We start from the raw sequence: 9,987 nt of genomic DNA, 5'->3' as shown, positions 1-9,987 counted from the left end.
GTACCAGGGACTGGACCCTCCAGGCGGGAGAACACTTTCACCTGGGTTTTGGGGGGAGCTCGTATCCCGCTGCAACCTGGATAGAGGGAAATCGCCCCTTCAGGCGCGAGACCCCTCTCATCTGGGTATGGGGGGCAGCTTGTATACCGCCACAGCCAGGGTAGAGGGGACTCACCCCTGCACGCGGAAGACCCCTCCCACCTGGTTGTCTTATAAGACATCAGCCAAAGTAGAGGGGACTCGCCCCTCCAAGCGGGAGACCCATCCCACGTGGTGTCTGGAGGAGCTTGTATTCCTCTGAAGCCAGGGTAGAGGGGACTTGCACCTCCAATCGGGGGACCCCTCTCACCTGTGTTTTGGAGGAGCTTGTATACCGCCAGGGTGGAGGGGAATCGCCCCTCCAGGCATGAGACCCTCCCATCTGAGTCTTGAAGGGGGAGCTCGTGTACCACCACATCCAGGATAGCAGGGACTCGCCCGGCTAGGCGGGAGACCCCTCACACCTGGTTGTCACGGGAGCTCCTATGCCACCTCAGGCAGGGTAGAGGGGACTCACTACTCCAGGAAGGAGACACCACCCACCTGGGTGTACAGGGGAGCTTGCATACTGTCGCAGCCAGGGTAGAGGGGAATCGCGCCTCCAAGCGGGCGACCCCTCCCACCTGGAGGGGGAGTTCATATACCGCTACAGCCAGGAGAGTGGGGACTGACCCCTACAGGCGGGAGACCCCTCCCACCTGGGTGTCCAGCAGAGTTCCTATACCTCCGCAGTCAGGGTAGAGGGGACTCGCCCCTCCACTCGGGTGACCCATCCCACATGGGTGTTGGGGGGAACTCGAATAACTCCACAGTCAGGGTACAGGGGACTCGCCCCTACAGGAGGGAGTCCCTCCCACTTGGGTGCCAGGGAGAGCTCATATAATGCCCAGCCAGGGTAGAGGGGTTTGCCTCTTTAGGTGGGAGACTCCTCCAACCTGGGTGTTTCTGGAGCTCTTATAGAACACCAGCCAGGGTAGAAGGGACTCGTGACCCCAGCCGAAGACCCCTCTCACCTGAGTGTGTGTGTGTGTCGGGGGGGGGGGGGGTGTGCTTGCATACCGCCTTAGCCAGGGTAGAGGTGACTTGCCCCTCCAGGCGAAAGTTCCCTCCCACCTGGGTGTCTGGGAGAGCATGTACACAGCAGCAGCCAGGGTAGGGGGGGACTCTTCCCTCCAGCCAAGACACCCCTCCCACTGGAGTGTCAGGGGAGCTCCTTTACCGCCACAGCCAGGGTAGAGGGGATTCACCCCTCCAAGAGACAGAGACCTCTCCCACCTAGGTGTAAGGTGGGGGGGCTCCCTCCCAAGCCAGGGTAGAAGGGACTCGCCCCTCCATGAGGGAGACACCTCCGACTTGGGTGTCTGGGGGAAGCTCTTAACCCCCGAATCCAGAGTAGGGGGGCTCGCCCCTCTGGACGGGACACCCCTAGGCGGGCATTCCTCCCAACTGGGTGTCGAGGAGAGCTCATATACCACTGCAGGCAGGTTAGAGTGGACTCGCCCCTCCAGGGGGGAGACCCCTCCCACCTGAGTGTGTGGGAGGGGAGCTCCTATACCCCGGCAACCATGGTAAAGGTGCTCGCCCCTCCAGGCAAGAGACCCCTCCCTCCTGGGTTTGGGGGGGCTCGTATACCACAGCAGACAAGATAGAGTGGACACGCCCCTCAAGGCGGAAGACCCCTCCCACCTGTGTGTCGCGGGGAGCTTGTATACCACCTTAGCCAGGGTAGAGCCGACTTGCCCCTCCAAACAGGAGATTTCTCCCACCTAGGTGTCAGGGAAAGCTCCTATACCGCAGCAGCCAGGGTACCAGGGACTCGCCCCTCCAGGCGGAGACCTCTCCCACCTGGGTGTCTTGGGGAGCTCCAATACTGCTGCAGCAGAATAGAGGGGATTCTAGCCTCCTGGCGGGAGACTCTTCCCAACTGAGTGTCAGGAGAGCTCCTGTACCACCGCAGCCAGGGTATAGGGGACTCTCCCCTCCAGGCGGAACGCATGTCTCACCAGTTTTTCAGGGAGAGCTCTTATACCGCTGCAGCCAGGGTAGAGGGGACTCGCCCCTCCAGGTGGGAGACCCCTCCCTCCAAGTGTCAGGGAGAGCTCTTATACCACAGCAGCCAGTGTAGAGGGGAATCCCTCTCCGGGCGGAAGACCCCTCCCACCTAGGTGTCCGGCGAGGGGTGGGGGGGGGCTCTTATACAGCCCTAGCCAGGGTAGAGGGGACTCACCCCTCCAGGAAGGAGACCCCTCCCTCCTGGGAGTTGCAGGGAGCTTGTAAACCAAGTTAGCCAGGGTGGAGGGGACTAGAGGTACAAATCCCCTCAACCCTGGCTGTGGTGGTATATGAGCTTCCCCCTGAAAGAGTGGGGTCTCCCGCCTGGAAGGGCAAGTCACCTCTACCCTGGCTGTGGCTGTTTTGAGTTCCCCCCAACACTCAGGTGTGAGGGGTCTCCCACCTATAGGGGAGAGTGCCCTCTACTCTTGCTGCTGAAGTATAGGAGCTCCCCACAAAACCCAGGTGGGAAGTGTCTCCCACATAGAGGAGGGAGTCCCTCTACCCTGGCTGCTGGGCTATAGGAGCTCCCCTGAAACCCAGGTAGGAGTGGTCTTCTGTCTGGAAGGGCGAGTCCTCTCTCTACTGGCTGAGGCAGTATATGGGTATACCCATATACCCATAGGAAAGGGAAGTAAGGGAAAAGGGTAGTGCAGGAAGAGGAGGGATCATGGCCCAGATTCACTGCAGGGTGTCAGGATTGAAGAGCAGAGCCCAGGCTGAAGGAGGCCAAAGCCGACAGGCAAGGGGCACTGCTACATTTTCCCAAAGGAAGACCACAGGGCCAAACATCCCAGTTCCAGCCCCTGGCTCTGGTGAGCATCCTGGGAAAGGGATCTAGAAAAGGAGCCCAGCGGGGACAAGGACAACAGGAGGACCAAATGAGGGCACAGCGTGAAGTGCTGGAAGAAGGGTGTTTGTGGGGTGCACGTCAGGACCACGAAAGGATCCCAGGCCAGGGACCTATGTGGGGCCCAGGCTAGGGGAGAGCAGGGAAGGGCGGGGAGGTCAGGCAGGGGCTGCACTAGGGTTCTGAGATGCAGGGAAGACAAGGGGAGGGAGGAAGCAGCCCCAGCGAGGCCCACAGTTCAAGCCCAGGGAAGCACAGAGCCAGAAGGAACCCCAGAGGCTCAAGAGAGGAGCCAGTCCAGGGAATGGAGAGCCAAGGGCCAGCACTGGGGCAGAGGGCTCAGGACAATGGACAGGGCTGGGGAGGGAAGGCAGGGGATACAGCAGGGTGGAGGCAGGCTCGAGGCCCAACACCACTGCCAGGTGTCAGGGTTCCTGGTGCTGCCCCAAGGGCCTAGAGAAAGCAAGTAGCCCAGTTGAGGGGTTCTGTTTCCCATAAGGCGCCCTGGCCCAGATGAGGATCAAGGGCCAGGGACCAGACCAAAGGGCCTGACAAGGGACAGGGGCCAGGAGGAGTGCAATGTGAGGGCACAGTGGAGGGTCGCGGTGGGTGCAGAGAGGGGCAAGAGCCAGGACCCAATCAAGAAGCCCACGTAAGGGACTGACCCTACCAAAATGTATTAGGGACCCAATGATCAGGAAAAAGCGGTAGGAGGAGAGTTAGGATTGGCGCTAGGATAAGGAGACAGAGGCCTGCACAAAGGGCACAGATGGGAGAAGCTTGCGGGCCAAATCAAAGGGCGCCCAGGTCGGACACGAAGAGACACACAGAAAGCAATGCAACCCGAGTAATGCAGTAAGGAGCTCAGGCTGGCAGCCAGGCCAGGGGACTGTAGGGTGAAGGGTCAGGGTGAGTAATAGCTGGGTTTGCTTAGGGACAGCTTGCAAGGCTAGAGGGCAGGAGAGGGAAGGCAGGGGATCACCCAGGGCAAGGTCATCACTCGGCCCATGTCCACTGCCAGTTGTCAAGTTTGGACAGCAAAGGGGGCCCAGGCATGGGGCAGGGCTGTATTGCCCATAGAGATCCTTCAGGGCCCAGAGGCCAGCCAATTCCACTCCTCTGCCCCAGGTGAGTAGATCCTCAGAGAGAGACCACGACCAAAGGAGGGCAATGAGAGGGATACCTTTGGTCCGGGATTGGGGGTTGTCAGTGGGGAGCCAGCAACCATTGGAGGAGACCAGGCTAGGGAGAAGCAGGGGGAGGGCAGGGTCCTGGTAATGACAAAATATCACACTACAAGGGGAACAGAGGGGAAGAACAGGAGAGGGGGGCAAGCAAGGGGCCTGAAATCAAGGAACAGGGACAGGGTCCTCAAGAAGGGTGACCGGGGGCTCCATTCAAGAAGCCAGGCCCAAGAATGGGGAGCCAAGTGCCAGGACCCGGTCCTGGGTCCTATGAAAACAGACGGGGCTGGGGAGGGGAGAAAGGGGAGCAAGCGTAGTGGCTGGTGCAGGGAGAGGAGGGCTCAAGGTCCAGGATCACTGCTGGGTGTCAGGATCCAGGAGCAGGGCCTGGGCAGAGAGAGTCCAAAGTCCCAGGCAAGGGGCACAGCTATTTTTTCCCAAAGGGAGCCCACAGGGCCAAATGCCCAGTTCCAGTCCCCTGGACCTTGTGAGCATGCTGGGAAAGGGATCTTAAAAAGGGGCCCAGCAGGGACAGGGACAACAGGAGGGATGAAGGAGGGTACAGCGTGAAAGGCCAGAGGAAGGGTGCTGATGGGGTGCAGGCCAGGACTCCAGAAAGGAGCCCAGGCTAGGTTCCAACAGGAGGGCCCAGGCCAGGAAAGGGCAGGGAGGGGCGGGCTGGGCAGGCGGGTGACAGTAGGATTCTGAGGTTCAGGGAAGCCAAGGGGAGTAGGGTACTGGCCCCAGAGAGGCCCGCAGTCCAAGCCCAGGGAAGCACGGAGCAAGAAGGACCCCCAGAGGCTCAAGCGAGGAGGCAGCCCAGGGAATGGAGATCCAAGGGCCAGGGCTTGGGCAGGGGGCTCAGGGCAGTGGACAAGACTTTGGAGGGATGGCAGGGGATATGGCAGGGGGCAGGCAGGCTCCTGGCCCACGTGACTGCCTGGTGTCCAGGTTCCAGGTGCAGGACCAAAGGCCCAGAGAGAGCAAGGGGCCCAGGCAAGGGACAGGACTCAGTTTCCCATAAGGTGCCCAGGCCCAGGTGAGAATCCAGGGACAGGGACCTGGCAAAGGAGGCCTGGCAAATGAAGGGGGCCAGGAGAAGGGCGATGAAAGGGCACGGTGGGGGGTCGTGGTGGGTACACTGTAGGGCTAGAGCCATGACCCAAGACAGACCCCCAGGCAAGGGACCCAGCCAACGGATTGTGATGAGGGACCCAAGGAGCAGGAGACCTGCAAGCGCCAGGAAAAAGCGCAAGAGGAAGGGAGGTAGGGGCTGCGTGAGGACCAGGAGACAGAGGGAAGCGCAAGGGGCACCTAGGTGAGCCCACTGGGGGGCCCAAGTTAGGGGCCCCCAGGTCAGACCCAACACCAAGAGACTCCATGCTATGCCATGGGACATGAGGAACATGGTCAGGGGCTCAGGAGAGCGCCCAGGCCGGGAGACTGGAGCACAAAGGGTCAGGGTTAGGGAGGGCTGGGTTGGGGTAGGGGCAGCATGCAAGGCCAGAGGGCGGGGGAGGGAAGGGAGGAGATGGCTCAGGGCTGGGTTGGAGCAAGTCCCATGTTAACTGCCAGGCCTCAAGGTACAGGCAGTGAAGGGACTCAGGTGACTGGCAGGGCTGTGTTTCTCCTAGGGAGCATTCAGGGTGCAGAGACCAGCCAATGCCAATCCTCTGCCCCAGGTGAGCAGATCCTCAGAGAGGGACCTGGACCAATGAAGGGTAAAAGAGGGTACTGTTTGGGGATACCTGGCTTGTGCAGGTTGGGGGGAGTTCTTATATGGCACCAGTAGAGTGGACCCTCGCCCTTCCAAGTGGGAGACCCCTTTCACCTGGGTGTGGGGAGCTTGTATACCGCTGCAGCCAGGATACAGGGACATGCCTGGCAAGGTGAGAGACCCCTCCTACCTGTGTGTCAGGGTAGCTTGTATACAGCCACAGCCAGGGTAGAGTGGACTCGCCCCTTCAGGCGGGAGACCCCCCCACACACACGTGGGTGTCAGGGGGAGCTCTTATACTGCCTCAGCCAGGGTAGAGGGGACTGGCCCCTCCAGGCATGAGACTCTTCAACCTGGGTGTCCAGGGGAGCACCTATACAGCCACAGGCAGGGTAGAGGGGACTCTACCCTCCAGGCTGGAGACTCCTCACACCTGGTTGTCAGGGGAACTCCTATTCCTCAGCAGCCAGAGTAGAGGGGACTCGCCCCTCCAGGCGAGAGACCCTTGCCACCTGGATTGAGGGGTGAAGCTTTTATACCCCTGCAGCCAGAGTAGTGGGGACTTGCTCCTCCAGGCAGGAGACCCCTCCCACCTGGGTGTCAGGGGGAGATCTTATACCACCGCAGCCATGGTAAAGGGTACTTTCCCCTTCAAGCGGGAGACCCCTCCCACCTGGGTGACTGGGGAGCTCCTATGACGCTGCAGCCAGGGTAAAGCGGACTTGCCCTTCCAGTCGGGAGACCCCTCCCACGTGAGCTCTTATACCTCCTAAGCCAGGGTAGAGGGGCTCGCCCCTCCAATCACGAGACCCCTCCCACCTGGGTGTCCAGGGGAGCTTGATCACTTCAGCAGCCAGGGTAGAGGGTACTCGCTTCTATAGGCGGGAGTCCCCTCCCACCTGGGTGTCAGAGGGAGCTCCAATACTGCCACAGCCATGGTAGAGGGTACACGCCCCTACAGGCGGAAGACCCCTCCCACCTGGGTGTACTAGGAGCTCTTATATGGCAAGAGCAAAATAGAGGGGACTCGCCAGTCCAGGTGGCATACCCCTTCCACCTAGGTGTCAGGAGAGCTTGTATACCACTCCCACCTGTGTGTAGGGGGGTGCTTGTATACCATCTTAGCCAAGGTAGAGAAGACTTGCCCCTCCAGGCGTTAGAACCTTCCCACCTGGGTGTCTGGGAGAGCTTGTATACCACTATAGCCAGGGAAGAGGGGACTCATTGCTCCAGGAGGGAGACCCCTCCCACCTGTGTGTCGTGGGGAGCTTCTATACCCCCGCAGCCAGTGTAGAGGGGACTCAACTCTCCAGTCGGGAGGACCCCATATTCTGGGTGTCAGGGGAGCTCCTATACAGCCAGAGCTAAGGGAGTGGGGACTCGACCCTACAGGTGGAAGATCCCTTCCTCCTGGTTGTCAGCGGAGTTCATATACTGCCATATCAGGGTAGAGGGGCCTCGCCACTGGAGGCAGGAGACCCCTCCCTTCTGGGTGTAGGGGGGACCTCCTATACCACAGCAGCCAGGGTAGAGGGGACTCGCCTCTCCAGGATGGAGACCCTCCCACCTGGGTGTCAGGGGGAGATCCTTTACTTCCGCAGCCAGAGTGGAGAGGACTGACCCTCCAGGAGAGAGACACATCCAACCTGGTTGTCAGGGAAAGCTAGTAAATCACTACAGCCACACTGGGGAGAAGCCATCAGTGTGGAAAGGCCTTCATTCACAGTGCAAACCTTATTGTGCCTCAGAGAATCCACACTAGACAGAGACCATAAGTTTGCACAAAATGAGGGAAAGCTTCCACACTCAGCTCAAATCTGATTGTACACCAAAAATATCCACTCCTTAGAAAAAATCTTTAAGTGCAGTGAATATAAGAAAGCCTTCAGTTAGGGCTGACAACTCTCCAAGCACCAGAAAGTCCACATCACAGAAAAGTGCTACTTCTACACTGGGGAGAAGTCCTTTGTTTGTACTGATTGTGGTAAAGCCTTCACCCTTAGTGCAAGTCTTATTGTCCATCAGCAAAGCCATACTGATGAGAAGCCATATGAGTGAAAAGCATGTGGGAAAGCCTTCAATTGTTTTTCACACCTTATTGTGCACCTGGAAATTCACACTGCAGAGAAACATCTTATGACTGCCATGAATATGGGAAAGCCTTCAGTCAGCTCTCTTGCCTTATTGTCCATCAGAGATTTCAGAGTGGTGATCTTCCTTGTGTGTGTAATGAGTGGGAAGGCCTTCATGCGTACTTCATATCTTCACATGTAGTTCATATCTATCTTCAAATGGATTCATCAGAGAATCCATAATGGGGGAAAATTTTACACATGTAACTAATGTGGCAAGGCTTTCATGCAAAGGTCAAGACTTACTGTGCATCAGAGAATCTACACTGGGGAGAAGCTCTATGACTGTGAGAAGTGTGGTGCAGGTTTCATTTCAAACTCAGTCCTCATGTGACACCAAAAAAATTAACATATGAACCCATCTTGTTGCATAATGTTATGGACCAAACTATATGTGCCTTGACAAAACTCCATTTTACCCTGAGACTCCATTTGGTATAAGAATTCTTCTCCTATGGGAAAACCCCACCTCTGCCATCTTCTGCTAAACGCACTGTTTCTCAATGCATGGTAGTTGAAAAATGTTTCTTTCATTCTAATACAACATATTATTAAGAAATGCATTTGTAAGATATTCTCACTTTAATTCCCATTTTTCTTGGGCAGGGGACCGTACCCTGACATGGGTCATTCTGACTCACTTCCTACATCACTATGGTTTTGACTTACTGGTGACTTATAGTTTGGGGCTATAAAAGTGATATCCTACATTCTGCAAGGGGTCAAGGGATGCAGAGGTGACTTTCTTGCTGCCCCTTGTCCTGCCAACAAATAAAACTTCCATGTCTTGCTTCAAGACTGACCTGGTGATTTATTTCAAATGCACCACAACAATAAGAAAGGGTGAGGAAGACCTTCAGCTGCTTGTCATAACATACTACCTGCCAAATTAGACACCTCTTTGCAATTTTCTTTCTTCTTTGTAAAAACATGGTACAGTTTTCAGGAAGGCAGCACAAATAAGAATTTCATAGGTTAATTTAAAGAAATTAAGCAAAGGAAAACTCAGCACACAAAGGCAAGGATTGTGTTTTAACTCCATCCTAAGCAGTTGTTTTGTCTGAAATGGAATGTGGCTTTCTTAGGAATGGGTCATACAAAGGTAGTTGAGCCTATTTGGGAAAAGGTCTTTTTTGCTTAATTTTGTTTTTTAAAACTCTGGTAATTGCTTGAGCAACAGGCAACTTGTTTTCCTTTTTGAATTCTGGAGCTCTGACCTTTGTATTGTAGGATTCTGAGTTAAGTGATGACTCATTAAAGAAACCATTTGGGGTAGGCATTCAACAGTGACTCATCTATGAATATAAGCTTTACATTCCCTAGGTAATTTTTTTTAAAAAGAAAAGAAAACTATCTACAGCTCCTAAAATGGGTAAAAATGTAAAACAGCCTTTTCCTTTGTTGTTTATGCCTCCTGAACCTTGGTATAGTAAAGCTCTGGGCACTTCCTAGGAGTCTCTTCTGAACATTCCCCAGGCTGCAAGGCCAGGTGCTCAAGGATTGATGGAGACAATACACCAGCTACATTCATTTGCTAGGGTTGACAACTCCCATCAAATATTTCCGCCTGCAACCTCCCCACAATTCCCATAGCATTCCTTTTAGGTGAGATGCAACTAGCATGCCCCTTCTCTGATAGAGGAGTCAAAGAATAAAACTCACCTAGAGACATCTTTAAAAAACAAAACAGTCTTATTTGTGCTGCTCATCAATCTGCTATCTGCAGTAATTGGAATCACAGCTGGTTGTAATAGCACCCCACTTCCCTTCTTACCAGTATAAGGTAGGATAGAATTGGAAGTACTAACAATCACAGTTTTGTCCAGACAGATTAGACTGATGCACTCCCAGGAGAGACTAATGTAGAGTTCTAAGTGGGAAGTTCCCAAGACTGGCAGCTGGCAGCTAGCTCTGATCAGAACTTTATAACCTTACCTGGTGGTATGTGCTCCTGAGAGATTTTATCAGCACACTCTAGGGCCAGGAAAATGCAATCTCTGCTGGGTATCTATA

The sequence above is a fragment of the Marmota flaviventris genome, chromosome 19 (genome assembly GCF_047511675.1).
Source record: "Marmota flaviventris isolate mMarFla1 chromosome 19, mMarFla1.hap1, whole genome shotgun sequence".
In the NCBI taxonomy this organism is placed as follows: Eukaryota; Metazoa; Chordata; class Mammalia; order Rodentia; family Sciuridae; genus Marmota; species Marmota flaviventris.
This window is presented reverse-complemented; position numbering follows the sequence as displayed.